This window comes from Salvelinus sp. IW2-2015, unplaced genomic scaffold (assembly GCF_002910315.2).
Source record: "Salvelinus sp. IW2-2015 unplaced genomic scaffold, ASM291031v2 Un_scaffold2642, whole genome shotgun sequence".
Lineage (NCBI taxonomy): Eukaryota > Metazoa > Chordata > Actinopteri > Salmoniformes > Salmonidae > Salvelinus > Salvelinus sp. IW2-2015.
This window is the reverse complement of record NW_019943949.1, coordinates 45,652-62,802: the sequence shown is the minus strand read 5'-3', so window position 1 is coordinate 62,802 and position 17,151 is coordinate 45,652. Positions and strand designations below refer to the sequence as shown.

Here is a 17,151-nt window from a genome sequence, read left to right as displayed (position 1 = left end):
TACTGGTGTCTCTGTTCTGGGTCTCTGTTTACCCGTACTGTGGTCTCTGGTCTGGGTTCTCTGTTACCCCCGTACTTGTGTTTGGTCTTGTCTGGGTCTCTTGTTACCCGTTACCTGTGTCCTGTTCTGGGTCTCTGTTTAACCCGTACTGTGTCTCTTCTGTCTGGTCTCCTGTTTACCCGTTACTGTGTTTCTCTTGTCTGGGTCTCTGTCTGGGTTCTCTGTTACCCGTGACTGTGTCTCTCTGTTCTGGGGTCTCTGTTACCCGTACTGTGTCTTTCTTCTGGGTCTCTGTTACCGTACTGTGTCTCTCTGTTTGGGTCTCTGTTACCCTCTCGTCGTCGTCTCTGTTCTGGGTCCTCTGTATACCCGTACTGGGCGTGTCCTCTCCTGTCTGGTCCGTCCGTATCTTGTGTTTCTGTGTTCCTGTACCGTACTGTGTGTCTTCTGTCTGGGTCTCTGTTTACGCCCGTACTGTGTCGTCTCTGTCTGTGGCTCTTGTTACCCGTACTGTGTCTTCTGTCTGGGTCTCTGTTGCCGTCTTGTTTCTTCTGGTCTGGGTCTACTGTTACGTTTTGTGTCTCTGTCTGGGTCTCTGTTACCCGTATGTGTCCTCTGTCTGGTCTCAGTACGGGTAACAAGAGCCCTAGCACAAGTTTTCACATACAGGGTAACAGTCTAGGTGTCTGGGTCTCTGTTTAACCCTTGACTTGCACTGGTTATATTTATATATAGCACTGGGAGACTAGACTCTGGCTGCTGGTAATATAAGTATCATCTGATACTGGGACTAGGACCTTGGCTGTGTTAATAATAAGTTAATCTGGATACTGGGTGACTTAGACCCCGGCTGTGTTATATATAAGAATTCATTGATACTGGGACTAGACTCGGCTGGTTTTAATATAAGTATTGATACCTACTAATTGGCTGTGTTATATAGCTATCGGGACTAGACTCTGGCTGTGTTAATATAAGATCATCTGATTACTGGGACTAGACTGCCGGCCTTGTTATAATTAAGTATTGATCTGATTACTGGACTAGATCCATGTCCCTTGTAGTGTAGTTTATTGGATCATTAATGTTACCGTTTGTTAATTTAATACTAGAAATGCATTGGCATTTTACGAGCGTGTAGGCGATCGCTCTGAAATGTTTGCAAAGTGGGGCAGCCAATTCTATAAGGTGTTGCAGCGCCCTCTTTACAATCCTTTGGGAAGAACCCTGGAGTCTGTGTTTGTACGAGGTTTGGGAGGAACCCTGGACGTCTTGTTTGGTACATTACTTTTGGGAGAACCCTGGAGTAGTGTGTGTTTGGTACAGGAGCTTTGGGGAGAACCCTGGAGTCTGTGTTTGTACGGGCTTTGGGGAGAACCCTGGAATCTGTGTTGTAACCGAGCTTTGGGAGAACCCTGGAGTTTGTGTTTGTACGAGCTTTGGGGAGAACCCTGGAGTCTGTGTTTGTACGAGCGTGTTTTGTACAAGTGTGTGTGTGTGTGTGGTGTGATCCGTGTGTCTGTTCCCTGCGATGACGTGTAAGGAAGGCTGGAATGGATCCTCTGGTAACACATTCCCAGTGTGTTGTGCTGTATCGTGAAGCTTCCTGTGGACAGCCGGACACCGTCTCTTCTCCCCCTTCGATAACATGGCTTCATGTCAGTTTTGAATTCAAAAGTCTTTCACTGGTCATCTCTGTGTCCTGGCTGTGAGGCAGGTCCTGGGATCCAGCCACTACAGTCCAGTGAGTCATACAGCAGGTACAACACTGGTCCCATAATCTGATAATATGAGGTTATGGATTAGCTGTTCAATTGTCTCTGAATGAGATTAATTATTCTGAACCTGTTAGTCAGGATCAGGGCTCTCTGAATGAGATATATTAAAACCCTGTAGTCAGGTCAGGGCTCTCTGACATGAGATTATATTAACCCTGTAAGTCAGGTTCAGGGCTCTCTGAATGAGGATTATATTTAAACCTGTTAGTCCAGATCAGGGGTCGAGTAAATCCTGTTCAGCGTCACTTGAAGATTATATTAACCTGGTTAAGTCCAGGTCAGGCTCTCTGAGATTAGTTATATAACGATCCTTAGTCAGGTTCAAGGCTCTCTGGAATAGATTATATTAACCCTGTAGTCAGGTCAGGGCTCTCTGAATGGATTATATTAACCCCTGTAGTCAGGTCGGGCTCTCTGAATGAGGATTGATATTAACCCTGTAGTCAGATCAGGGGTCTCTCTTGAGATTATATAACCCTGTAGTCAGGGTCAGGGGTCTTCTGAGATTATATTAACCCTGGTAGTCAGGTCTATGGGTCCTGAATATGAGATTATATTAAAATCTCCCTGTGTCAGTGTCAGGGTCTCTGAATGAGATTATATTAAAGCCCTGTAGTCAGGTCAGGGTCTCAGATTATATTAAACCACCCTGTAGTCGGTTCAGGGTTCTCTGAATGAGAAACCTGTAGTGATAGGGTCTCTGAAATTAAGTACCCTTCGTAGTCAAGTCAGGGTCTCTGAGATTATTAACCCTTATAGCGTCAGCTCTGATAATATGTTCCTAAGCGGTCAGGGTCTTCTGAATGAGGATTATATTAACCCCTCCTGTAGTCAGAGATCAGGGGGTTCTCTGAGTGTTTATATTAAATCCCTGTAGTCAAGGTCAGGTCTCCTATGAGATTATTATTAACCCATGTTGTCAGATCAAGGGGTCTGTCTGAGATAGCTTATATTAACCCTGTAGTCAGGCTGGGGTCTCTGAGATTATACTTAACCACTGATAGTCAGAGGATAGGTGGTCTCGGATGAGATTATATTAGAACCCTGTAGTCAGGTAGGCTCTTGAGGTTTATTACCTGTCAGTCAGGTTTTTTCAGGGGTCTCTGTGAAGTTATATTTAACGCTTTCCTGTAGTTAGGGTCAGGGTCTCTAGGAATTATATTACCCTGTAGTTCAAGTGTCAGGGGTCTCATAAGAGATTATATTAACCCTGTAGGTAGGTCAGGCGTCTCTGAGATATTAACCCTGTAGTAAAGTCAGGCTCCTATGAGATCTAATACCGAGTTAAGTTCAGGGTCTCGATTAACCCTGAGTCAAGTCAGGGGTCTCTGATGAGAATAATATTAACCCTGTTCAGTCAGGGTCAGGGGTCTCTGATGAGATTATATTAACCCTGTAGTTTAGGGTCAGTGGGGTTCTCTGAGTTTTATGTAACCTGTAGTTCAGATCAGGGGTCTGCTGATGAGATTATATTAACGCTGTAGTCAGGTCAGGGTCTCTGAAATTGAGATTAATATTAACCCTGTTAGTCAGATCAGGCTCTCTGATGAGATTATATTAACCCTGTAGTCAAGTCAGGCTCTCTGAGAGAATTATATTAACCCTGTAGTCAGATCAGGTCCGATGAGATTATATTAACCCTGTAGTCAGATTCAGGGTCTCTCTGAGATTATAATTAACCTGTTTATGTCAGGTTCAGGGGTCTCTGAGAGTTAATTTACGCCTGTAGTCAAGGTCAGGCGGTACTATCTACTGAATGAGAGTTATTATTTAACCCCTGGTAGTCAGGTCAGGGTCTCATGAGATTATATTAACCCTGTAGTCAGATCAGGCTCTCTGAGATTTATATTAAATCCTGTAGTTCCAGCTCAGGGGTGTCCTGATGAGATTTTATTAAACCCTGTAGTCCAGGTCAGAGGTCTTCTGAGATATATATTAACCCTGTAGTCAGATCAGGGTACGCACTCTGATGAGATTATATTAACCCTGTACGTCAGATCAGGGGCTCTGATGAGATTATATTACCGGTGTAGTCAGTCAGGGGGTCTCTGAATGAGAATTATATTAACCCTGTAGTTCGGATGCAGGGGGTCTCTGAGAATTATATTAACCCTGTTAGTCATCAGGGTGCTCTGAAATGAGATTATATTAACACCTTAGTCCAGTCAAGGGTCTGAGATATAACCGTGAGGCTCAAGGTTGAGATATATTAACCCTGGTAGTCAGGGTCAAGGGGTCTCTGAATGAGATTATATTAACCTTTAGTCAGAGTTCAGGGTCTCGATGAGATTATATTTAACCCTGTAGTCAGTGTCAGGGTCTCTTGAGATTAATATTAACCCTGTAGTCAGTACCAGGGTCTCCTGAATGAATTATTATTAACCCTGTAGTCCAGGTCAGGGTCTCTGAGATTATATTAAGCCTGTAGTCAGTCAGGGTCTCTGAATGAGTTATATTAACCAGCAGGTCGTGTTTGATGAGATTATTAAACCCTGTAGTAGAGCTCTTATATTAACGTAGTCGGTCAGCTCTATGGATTAACCTGAATGGGCTGGATTATATTAACCCACGGTCGAGGTCCGGGATTATTTCCAGTAAAGGGTCTCTTGAGATTATATAACCTGTAAGGGCGTCCTGAGTAATGAGTTTCAGGTCAGGGTCCTCTGAATGAGATTATATTAACCCTGTATAGTTCCCGGTCAGGGTTTTCTGAATGAGATATATTTAACCCTGTAGTGACGGTCAGAACAAGAGGAGTTGTTGTGGCTTGACACACCATCACCAACCCACCAGGTGTTAGTCACTAGATACCAAACTGGGAGGGAGGACCTACCTGAATTTGTCCAATAAGAATCTCTCTTTTATTATTGCCTGGTGCAGAAACATTTCGTCTGTCGCAAAAAATAAAGTGGATAAGTTGCCTAGCTAACAACACGTTCCACAATTTTAAGAAGGGGCGAAACAGGCGTTCGCAGTGTAGAGAGGCGGAAACAGGTTCGAGTGGAAGGGGCGGAACAGACGTTCGCAGTGTTGAAGAGGGTGCGGAACAGCGTCCGCATGTGACGAGAGGGGCGGAACAGCGTTCGCAGTGTGAGAGGGGCGGAACATGCGTTGATGCGCGCAGTGTGAGAGAGGGGCGGAACAGCAGCGTTCGCAAGTGTTTGAGGGGCGGAACACGCGGTCGCAGTGTTAGAGAGGGGCGGAAACAGCGTTTTCGCAGTGTTTTAGAGAGGGGCGGAACAGCGTTCGCAATCATGTAATTATGCCGATCTCAGGGCCTAAAAACCAGTCATGGGGTGGGAGTAGTTTAGAGAGGGGGTTCCGGACACATGCCTTTCTCCGCAGCTTGAAGACTCTGTACACGATACCAGCCAGATAAACCAAGTGTAGATTCTCTTCCTGAAGACTCTGTGTGAACGGACCGACGCAGGGGGCGGCGCTAAACCAGTAACAGGCGTTCGCCGTTTAGTGTGACGAGAGGGCGTTGCGGTTGGTTGCAATCCTCAAACTGAAGACCTAGTACAGACCAAGCCTAAACCAGTCCTTCATGCGTTTTCGCAGGGCGGAGGAGTAGGGGGCGGAACAGCGTTCGCACTTGTGAATCCTTCCCTGAAGACTCTGTACAGACCAGCCTAAAGCCAGGCTGTGAATCCTCCTGAGACTTCCTCTTACAGACCAGCCTAAACCAGTATTCGTGGTGAATGACCGTTCCATGGGAGACGAAAGACTCTTCAGAAAACCAGCCCTGGAAAACCCAGACATGCGTTTCGCATGATTTTGTGAAGAGAGGGCGTTGATCTGGTTGTGGTGGCGAATCCTTCTGATAGATACTCTGTTACTGACCAGCTCCTTAATGAACCAGTGGTGGAATCTGGCTTCTGAAGACTCTGTACATTGACCAGCCTTAAACCAGTTGTTGAATTGCTTCCTGGTAAGTAGCTCTGTTACGGACCAGCGCTAAACCAGTGTGTGAAATGCACCTCTCTGAGAGACTCTTTGTACAGGTACCAGTCCTAAATACCAGTTTGTGGAATCCTTCCTGAAAGACTCTGTACAGTTAGCCCAGCTGCTAACCAGATGAGAATCCTTCCTTTATGACTCTGTTGACGGGACCAGCCTCCTTAACTAGTCGTGAATCCTTCCTGAGACTTTCCGTGTTGCACGGAACCAGCCTAAACCATTGTGTTGAATCCTTCCTTGAAGACTCTGTTATGGACGGAGCCAGACCTTAAACCATGTGGTGAATCCTTCCTGAAAGAACACGCTGTACTCGGCGAGACTCCGTCCTAAACCAGCTGTCTACTTTTCTGTCTGCCAAAATCGGCCTGGTGTTTGACCCCTCACTCCCAGACCTCTAACCAGCTACGTTTGACCGGGACTGTCAAATGTGAGAATATGAAAAAATAAAACTCTGCTTTCTGTGTTCACACAGAGGGTCATAGGTGAATGTGTTCCCTAGTCATGGCCACTTATTAAGTGTTCTGGCTTGTCCCTGTCTGACTGCCTAGGGGTTAGCGCGATGAGCGCTTAGAGGTCAGTCAGAAATAGTCTTTTGCTCAGCGTGGTCAAGACAGCCTCGAGTGTGAGGCTCGTCGGTGACGGCAACCTACCACTCTACCACTGACATCTACAAACCAAAAGGAGGGCAACTCGGGTGATAAATTACAGCTGTTGAGTCGCGTGCGATAGTGTGAATGCCAGCTATCAGACTGCCTGAGTGTTAGCTCTCTCAGTATAGGGGCTTATGTGGGACCTTTGTAATCCCTCAGGCCTTCTCCATACCTGCCTCAGTAATGAAATGAGAAGACAGCGAGGTCTATCTCCATATTTGGTGGACTCTTTCAATGGCAAGCCTAATTCAGCGGTCACTCGGTAGCGCAGATAGGCGGCTTTAAACCCCTGGCTGTTCTCACTTGTTTCCTGCAGGAGGTGTTATTCAAGGAGCATGAACTTAAAACCTACAGGTCTGGGGTTTGTTTCATTGACAGGGCCCACCCGCTACTCTTCCATCTCGTCGTTTCGTGCATCTCCTTATCACATTCTTCCTCGTCTAATCTCATCTTGCGCTCATGCATCGTGAGTAATTACGCGGTGTACCCTTCTCTTAATGTGTGTCGTGCTTTAACGTGCTGCTATCTCATCACTCGCCTTCGCGTTCTGAGCGCGTCACATTGCCTGGTTGTCTTGATTTGTTCGTAGGCTCTTCTAATCTCCAGTCTCTTACTCACTTCGCTCTAGTTACCTTCAGGATATAATGGCTGACCTTTACATATCGTGTGTGTGTCGTCTGGCCTTAGTTTACGTACCCTTTCCATGTCTCTTCTCCCATCTGCTTCTCCAGGTAGATCGTAACCCATGCTCTTCTCTTACATTCGTCTGTGGCTGCTCTCTTACCGTCTCTCTTCTCTAGCTTCTCAATCATCTTCGCCACTCAAGTAGCACGACGGCGCTTTTCATTTCTGCTGCGCGCTCTCTCTCCATCCATAGACTAATCACCTGCCTTAGTTTACGCGCGAGTAAGTGTCTCTAATCGTGGGTGCTGTTATACTCTCCACGTTATTCCTCACTCGTCTGTAAGAACGAAAGTGAACTATGTAATTGTGGGTCTTTAGTCAGACATGATCACTGCTAGTTAATGGAGAACGCGTCCTCTCTCTAATGTGGGCTTTTTTGAGTTACACAGCTACCTCGCAACTGCTAAGAGTAGAGGCAAGAGGGTTTAATGTGGGGCCTTAATCCAAGTTATTCCACACTCTCCCTCTCCCTTAGAGATTTGGTTTAATTGTGGGTCTTTTAGTCCAGCTACCACTGCTAGTAGAGAATGCGTTTAATGTGGGTCTGTTAATCAGCTTGAGTAACTTGACTAAAAGTAGAGGAAGAGGAGAATCTAGATGAGAGACTGCTTCGTCGCGACTCCTTTAATCCGAGGCTCACTCTGGATAGATCACATACGCAATTATAATTGGTACACTTCAACCATGGCACGCTCGATTCCACCGCCTGAAGTGACCTGAGCATACATATAGAGGTTTGCCTGACTTCATGGATCTGACCCTTTCCCCATTAGATCATATCTAGATTTCTCGAGTTTTGATATAGGAAATGCTTAATTAATAACTTATCATTAACCACATACAGTCTTTAATTTCGCGGTGGTGGGTGGGGAAGAGAGACAGGGCCACCCTGTCGGTTAGGGTTTGGTAGGTTAATTTCATTATGGCCAATTATTAATCAACGTAGGCTAATGAGTGGACGAGTGATTCCTAGCGTCCTATATAGTGGTAGGATAGTGAGACGATTGCAGCATCCTATTCTGTACGAGGTAGGGACACTTATGTGTTTAGGATATAGCTATTGAATGTGTGCCAAATATTTCATATTATACGCGATCTGAGGACACCATAAATGGCAGTTAGTCCTCGCAGCTTGACTGTGATATGTTAGAATATGATATATTTAACAGCCTAATGGACTCTGCCTCTTGTGAGTGATATATTCTATTTACAGTAGAACATGTGAGTGGCGTGCTATTTGCATTGTGTAGTACTTGTGTCTGCTACTCCGGATAAGAACATTTTAGGCTGTGCTAGTTGGAGTGATCAATATATAGTCGGTTGTAATCATATATAGTGATTGACAAACGTCGTAAGGACATTAGGTACTCCTCATGTGGGAGTTGTGAGTGTGGATGATTAGGTTTATTCAGACTCCCAAGTCTCGTCATCCAAGATGATAGTTGTGATGTTGAGGAATGTAATACCACTCTATAATACAGCAGATCAAAATGTGACTAGACAGTGAATACCTATTGTACGCTGAGAAATGTGGATTACTCTCTTCTACTTCTCTCTCCCTTTAATCCAGCTATCACTGCTAGTAGAGAAGGGTTTAATGTGGGTCTTTAATCCAGCTATCACTGCTATTTATTTCATAAACAGGGTGATTCCAACCCTGAATGCTGATTGGCTGACATTCATGGTTGACATTCATAGTATATCTGACTGGTTTGATAAAATATTTATTTTAAATGCTCTAATTTCGTTGGTTGAGGCACCTCGGGGGGTTGTGATATATGGCCAATATACCACGGCTAAGGGCAGTGTCCAGGCCTTATAATTTAGTTGGTTGAGGCACCTCGGGGGGTTGTGATATATGGCCAATATACCACGGCTAAAGGCAGTGTCCAGGCCTTATTTAGAAAGTAAACCACTGACTCTCTGGTGTGGGCTGTTCTGTGTGCTTCGATGTAGTAGGGTTAATGAGGGTTTTGACAAGTGAACCGCAGGATAGGTACCCTGTGTGTGTGTGTGTAGGTTTTCACTCCCAGTCTCAGCCAGAGAGCTGATTGTGGTAACCACAGAAATAAATGGAACAAGCAATCACTCAAATGTGTCCAATGAAACCATTTTTACTTAAACAGGTATCTTGTCACAAAGTAATGTACGCTTAATGGCCAAAAGTATGTGGACACCCTTTTAAATTAGTGAATTCGGCTATTTAAGCCACAGTATAAAGTCAAGCACACAGCCATGCAATCTCCATAGACAAAATTTGGCAGTAGAATTGCCTTACTGAAGAGCTCAGTAACTTTCAACGTGGCACCGTCATAGGATGTCACTTTTCCAACAAGTCAGTTCATCAAATGTCTGCCCTGCTAGATCTGCCTCGGTCAACTGTAAGTGTTGATATTGTGAAGTGGAAACGTCTAGGAGCACAAGGTGAAGTTGTAGGCCACACCAGAACGGGACCGCCGAGTGCTGAAGCACGTAAACATGGTCTATTCTCTCTGATTGGTAGGAAGTCCCCGCACCAATGTTCCAACATCTAGTGGATAAAAAAAAWATATATATAAATAACTAGGCTAGTTAGGAACAAATTGTTATTTACAATGACGGCCTACACCGGCCAAACCCAGACGACGCTGGGCCAATGGTGCGCCGCTCTATGGGACTCCCAATCACGGCCGGATGTGATACACCCTCGTTCAAATGTAGCGACTTTTGCACTGAGATGCAGTGCCTTCGACCGCTGCGTCCATGTTGCAGCCACCACGACGCTTGAAATAATGGAGAGTGGTACTCCGTAATGTGATGTATTGGATTTGGCCCAAACATAAACATATGTATTCAGGACATAAAAGTGAATTGCTTTGCCACATTTTTTTGCAGTATTATGTTAGTGCCTTGTTGCAAACAGGATGCATGTTTTGCAATAGTTTTTATTCTGTACAGGCTTCCTTCCTTTGCCTCTGTCAATTAGGTTAGTATTGTGGAATAACTACAATGTTGTTGATCCATCCTCAGTTTTCTATCACAGCCATTAAACTCTAAATGTTTTCAAGTCACCATTGGCCTCATGGTCAAATGCCTGAGCGGTTTCCTTCCTCTCCGGCAACTGACTTAAGGCGTCACCATGCTTCAGTTCGGCTGACGCCTGCTGAACAAGTGTGCTCATATATTCCCTTAAGGCCTCCGCTTGAAAAATGGGCAAAAAGCGGCAATAGTACTGTAAAATAGTCAGAATTAATCTAAAATATCTCAAGAAATCTGTCATTTATTTTGACGTTTTTGCCGAGGCTTTCTTAGTTGAACAAAAATATAGCAACATGCAACAGTTTCTAAGATTTTACTGAGTTACAGTTCATATACTGTAAGGAAATGAGTCAATTAAAATAAATAGATTAGGTTTTAATCTATGGATTTCACATGACTGGGATTACAGATATGCATCTGTTGGTGACAGATACAGTACCTTAAAACAAAGATATGGGTGTGGATCAGAAAACCAGTCAGTATCTGATGTGACCACCGTTTGTCTCATGCAGCGTGACACATCTCCTTCACAGAGTTGATCAGGCTGTTGATTATGGCCTGTGGAATGTTGTCCAACTCCTCTTCAATGGCTGCGGAAGTTTCTGGATATTGGCGGGAACTTGAACACGTTGTAGTACACGCCGATCCAGAGCATCCCAAACATGCTCAATGGGTGACATGTCTGGTAAGTATGCAGGCCACGGAGGAACGGTGACATTTTCAGCTTCCTGGAATTGTGTACAGATCCTTGCGGCATGGGGCCGTGTATTATCATACTGAAACATGAGGTGATGMAGGCGGATGAATGGCACAACGATGGGCCTCAGGATCTTGTCACGGTATCTCTGTGCATTCAAATTGTCATCGATAAAATGCAATTGTGTTTGTTGTCAGTAGCTTATGCCTGCCCCGTACCATAACCCCATCACCACCATGGGGCACTCTGTTCACAACGTTGACATCAGTAAACCACTCGCCCACACAACGCCATACACGCTGTCTGCCATCTGTCCGGTACAGTTGAAACCGTGATTCATCCATGAAGAGCACACTTCTCCAGCGTGCCAGTGGCCGTCGAAGGTGAGCATTCGCCCACTGAAGTCGGTTATGACTGCAGTCAGGTCAAGACCCTGGTGAGGACGTCGAGCACACAGCTTCCCTGAGACGGGTACTGACAGTTTGTGCAGAAATTCTAGCTAACTGGCTATAATGGCAGCCAAGGACGTTCGCTTGCATATTTGTTCGTGCTCTGATTTTAGTTTACACAGATGACATGAAAAACCTTGGCTCTATAGAAGTAGAATACTAGAATGGCCATGAATCTTCTTATGATGGTCCAAAAGTCAGCCATTGTGGTCAGGGAGTTGGTCAACCATGGTTTGCACATGCTGTGGTAAAATATTGTGTAAAACAATGAATGTGAAGAATTTGTGCACTGAATGTGTTAGCTAGCTAGCCAGAGAATTTTTGAGAAATAAGTCCAGACATTTTTCAAATGAACGGCCAATATTCAAACAATGCTGTCCATCCACAGCCAAACAGTGTCTGACAGCAGTTGATGATGGCACTTAGACAAGTTGGGAATGCAACAAGTACGAGTGTTCTATCAAATAACACTCYCGGCTTTCCAAGAAAACATTATGTTTACATATCAGTTTGGACGCAGTTTGTACAGGTTTTGTATAAACAGTATTTATACTACAATATTTTAGGTTGACTATAATTCCATTACATAATCTCTGATACGTCACATGCCTTTTATTTTCCTGCATAAGTAAAATCAGGAAATGAATCACCTCTGTCTGAAGACCTTAATGCTAACTGTACCTTGTTAAAAACATCATCTGCTATAGTGGTTCTCTGTAATGGCCAGACGGATCATGACGAGAGGTGGGGAGTGTTGTGTTGATTTTTCAACCACATAGGTGTCATATCGGCTGTGACGGTAGGAACATGTTTAATAGACCCAATCAACCCAATTCCCTGCTATAGTCTCACTGAGATGATTTAACTGTGTATGGGGGATGCTATGCTAACCCTGCTGGCAGGGTTGAGCTTCTCCCCTCCTCCCCCTTCCACATTGTCATAGCAATGGCCTGTTGCGTAATCCACCACACTGGCTGCAATATCTAAGGCCTTGCACTCTGTTTCCATGGAAACACTACCACCTCTTCCTTTCTCTCTCTGTCCTCTTTCTCATCTCTCTCCTCTCTTTCAATTCAATTTACTTTCAATTTCAGGGCTTTATTGGCACGAGTAACATATGTTAACATTTTCTCTCTTTCTCTCCCTCTCTCTTTCTCTCTCTGCCTGTCTGTGTCTGTCTCTCCCCTCTCTCTCTCTTTCTCTCTTCTCTTTCTCTCCCTCTTCCTCTCTTCTCTTTCTCTCCTCCTTCCTTCTCTCTTTCTCTCCTCCTCCTTCTCTTTCTCCTCTCTTTCTTCTTCCTTCCCTCCTCTCTCTCTTCTCTCCTCGCTCTCTCTTCTCCTTCTCTCCTCTCTTTCTCTTCTTCTTTAATTTTGCTCTGCTCTGTCTTTTTCATTTCTTCTCCTCAATTCAAATTAGGGGCTTTATTTACATGGGAAATATGTTTACTATTGCCTAAAGCATTTAATAGTGAAATAAACGCATAATAAAAGTACAGAAAACCATTTACACTCAAAAGATTCACAAGGAATAAAGACATTTCAAATGTCAGATTTTATGTGAAATAGTTAAAAGTAACAAAGGGGAAAATAAATAAACCTAATAATAACTTTTGTATTTACAATGGTTCACTGGTTGACCTTTTCTTGTGGCAACAGGTCACAACGCTCTTGCTGCTGTTGATGTCACACTGGTATAATCTAATTCTTTGTGGATCTGTGTAATCTGATGGAAATGTGTCTCTAAATGTCATACGTTTGGTAGGAAGTGAGGAAGTGCAGCTCAGTTTCCACCTCATTTTGTGTCTTCTCTTCAGAGCCAGGTCTGCTTATGTCTCTCTCAATACAAGACTGTGCTCACTGAGTCTGTACATAGTCAAAGCTTTCCTTAACTTTATGTCAGTCACAGTGATCAGATTTTTTGCCACCTTGGTTGGTGACCGAAGCACCAGATCATCAAGCAAACAGCAGACATTTGACTTCAGATTCTAGCAGGGTGAGGCCGGGTGCTGCAGACTGTTCTAGTTCCCTTGCAATTCATTGAAATATATGTTGAAGAGGGTGGGGCTTAAGCTGCATCCCTGTCTCACCCCACGGCCCTGTGGGAAGAAATGTGTGTTTTTTGCCTCTAGCGATCTCCCTCTTTAGCTCTCTCCTCTCGGTCTAGGGTTTCACATTTGGGGAGATGACACTAATTGTTAGATTTAAAAAATATATTTTGTCAGGAAATGCAGCTCTGTCTCAGGGTCTGCTGTTGTGCAGTGGTTGCACAGCCTTTCCTCTACAGGGAGCCAGGTTTTCCTGTGTCTACCCTTCTCAATGGCAAGGCTGTGGTCACTGAGCCTGTTCTAACGTTTTGATCAATAACCATGGTCAAATAGTTAGCCACGGTGTACTATCCATTTAGGGCCGGATAAAACTGAATTTTGCTTTGTGCATGTGTTTCTCATCAAGCAATGTAGTTTTGTTTTAACTGTGTGGGAATTTGTTTCATTCTGATTGATTGGATGTTCTGGTCCTGAGGCTTCAGTGTGTTAGTAGAACAGGTTTGTGAACTCAGCCTCAGGACCAGCTGGATGAGGGGACTGAGGCTTCAGTGTGTTAGTAGAACAGGTTAGTGAACTCAGCCCCAGGACCAGCTGGATGAGGGGACTGAGGCTTCAGTGTGTTAGTAGAACAGGTTTGTGAACTCAGCCCCAGGACCAGCTGGATGAGGGGACTCTCTTCTTTGCTCAGCTCATGGCATTGCAGGACTTGGTGATGATATGAGAGGTGGTCATTGTATTTTGGATGTTTCCAAAACTTTAATTGCTCATTGAGTTTTTATTATTAGTGGATATAGGCCAAATTCTGTCCTGCATGCATTGTTTGTAGTTTCTCTGAACATGTAGGATAATCGTACAGAACTCTGCATGCATGGTTTCAATGGGGTGTTTGTCCATTTGGGTGAAATATTGTTTTGCAAGTGGACCCCACACCTCGCTGCCATAAAGTGCAATTGGTTCACTGAGACATTTACATTTACATTTTTTTACATTTTAGTCATTTAGCAGACGCTCTTATCCAGAGCGACTTACAGTAGAGTGCATACATTTTTATTACATTTTTTTTGAAAATTATTATTATTATTTTTTATTTTTTATTTTTACATACTGAGACAAGGATATCCCTACCGGCCAAACCCTCCCTAACCCGGACGACGCTATGCCAATTGTGCGTCGCCCCACGGACCTCCCGGTTGCGGCCGGCTGCGACAGAGCCTGGGCGCAAACCCAGAGACTCTGGTGGCGCAGCTAGCACTGCGATTCAGTGCCCTAGACCACTGCGCCACCCGGGAGGCTGGGCTGGAGGCTTTGAATTAGTTTCAGACAAATTTAGCCAAAGGTATTTAAATTTGTTTTTGTTTTTTAATGGTGTAGAATGCCCTGCGTGCTTTCTCTCTCTGTTTATTCACTGCCTCATTAAGGTGTCCAGTTGAGCTTATTTTTAAACCTAAGTAATTGTAGTGTGTGCAGTACTCTATGTATTTTGTACCAATTGAGAACTTTGGTCTAATTCCGTGAGATCTCTGGGAAATCATTATTTTAGTATTTTTGGGGTTGACTGCCAGGGCCCAGGTCTGGCAGTACTGCTCTAGCAGGTCCAGGCTCTGCTGTCGGCCATGTGCTGTGGGTGACAGAGGTCATCTGCATAGAGCAGACATTTAACATCTCAATTGTGAAGACTAACACCAGGGGCTGAGGATTTTTCTAGAACAGTGGCCAATTTGTTGATGTAAATATTGAAGAGTGCAGGGCTCAGATTGCAACCCTGGCGGTGGCCTCGCCCCTGGTTAAAGAATTCTGTAATTTCCTTGCCAGTTTTGATGCTGCACATATTGCCAGTATACATTGATTTAATTATGTCATGTTTTACCCTCTACACCACTTTCAATAACTTTTGTAGAACAGTCCTCTATGCCAAGTAGAATCAAATGCTTTTTGGAAGTCGCTAAAGCAAGTGTACATTTCGGTATTATGGTGGACATGTTTATCTGTTAGGTTGTAAATATTATCGGTCATACAATGTTTTGGTATAAATCAAATTTGTCTTTCACTCAAGACTTTGTGCTTATTAAGGAAGTTTAGAACTKTTTTATAATTCTARAGAAAACCCAGGTTACTGTGCACACAAATGCCTCTGTAATTGTTCGGGTCAAATTTGTCTCRGTTCTTAAAGATTGGGCCACTCAGATCTCCTGAATAATATGGGGATTATGAGGGGGGATATATATTGTGCAACGGAACGCATATTTTTCTGTCAGTACAAGTTCTTTTTTCAGTTTTAACCAAATGTGATTTTTACCAAATTTGAGGGGATCAATTAGATTTTGTAGTTGGGATTTGTACCAAATGATCAYTCCTCCAGAGTCTCTGCCTCTATTGACAGAGCTGTGTTTCTGTGATGGCACAACTACCTCTCTGTAGCCTGTTGGACAGTTAGTGAGAAATGTCTGCCTTACACCATGTCTCCTGCAGAATGATGACGTCAACATCTTTAAGATGTTGGTTGAACTCCAGTGTTAAACTCTCCAGTGTTAAACTCTCCAGTGTTAAACTCTCCAGTCTAAAGGTTTTGACCGAGTTCTTAGGCCCTGAATGTTCCACATGCTAACTGAATAGGAATGATGAGATTTAGGCCCCTGAATGTCACATGCTAACTGATAAGGATTGATGAGTATTAGGCCCTGAATGTTCCACAATGCTAACTGATAGTGATGAGTTAGGCCTGAATGTTCCACAATGCAACTGATAGGTTGATGAGTTTAGCCCTGAATGTTCACTGCTAACTATAGGTTGATGAGTTTTTAGGTGAATGTCCCATGCTAACTGATAGGTTGATGAGTTTTAAGGACCTGAAATGTTCCACATGCTAATGATAGTTTGATGAGTTTGTGCCCTGAATGTTCCACATGCTAACTGATAGTGATGAGTTTAGGCCCTGAAATGTTCCACATGCTAACTGATAGGTTTGATGAGTTTAGGCCGTGAATGTTCCACATGCTAACTGATAGGTTGATGAGTTTAGGCCCTGAATGTTCCACAGCTAACTGATAGGTTGATGAGTTTAGGCCCTGAATGTTCACAATGCTAACTGATAGGTGAATGAGTTTAGGCCCTGAATGTTCCAACATGCTAATGATAGGATGATGAGTTTAGGCCTGAATGTTCCACATGCTAACTGATAGGTTTGATGAGTTTAGGCCTGAATGTTCCACATGCTAACTGATAGGTTGAGTGAGTTTAGGCCCTGAATGTTCCACATGCTAACTGATAGGTTGATGAGTTTTAGGCCTGAATGTTCCACATGCTAACTGATAGGTTGATGAGTTTAGGCTCTGAATGTTCCACATGCTAACTGATAGGTTGATGAGTTAGCCCTGAATGTTCCACATCTACTGATGTGATGAGTTTACGCCCTGAATGTTCCCACAGCTAACCTGATAGGTTGATGAGTCTACCACTAATGTCCACATGCTAACTGATAGGTTGATGAGTTTAGGCCCTGATGTTCCCACATGCTAACTGATAGGAGTTGATGAGTTTAGGCCCTGAATGTTCCACATGCTAACTGATAGGTTGATGAGTTTAGGGCCCTGAATATTCACATGCTAACTGATAGTTGATGAGTTTAGGCCCTGAATGTTCAACATGCTAACTGATAGGCTTGATGAGTTTAGCCTGAATGTTCCACAATGCCTAAACTCGATAGGTTGCTGAGTTAGGCCGCTGACATGTTCCACAATGCTAACTGATAGGTTGATGGTTTAGGTCCTGATGTTCACATGCCTAACTGAAGGATGATCGAAGTTAGGCTGAATGTTCACATGCTAACTGGAATAGGATGATGAGTTTGACTGATATGGTCCATCATGCTAAA

General features: G+C 44.0%; 1 long non-coding RNA gene across 1 annotated transcript in view; it reads left to right on the top strand.

The window, feature by feature from the left end:
* Positions 1 to 8,873, top strand: part of LOC139025427 (uncharacterized) — a 9,250-nt gene extending 377 nt beyond the window's left edge. Inside the window, exons 2-3 of the long non-coding RNA XR_011477007.1 lie at positions 7,493 to 7,519; positions 8,643 to 8,873. This is a non-coding gene — a long non-coding RNA (uncharacterized lncRNA). The remainder of the gene's footprint in view (positions 1 to 7,492; positions 7,520 to 8,642) is intronic.
* Positions 8,874 to 17,151: the final 8,278 nt, after the last annotated feature.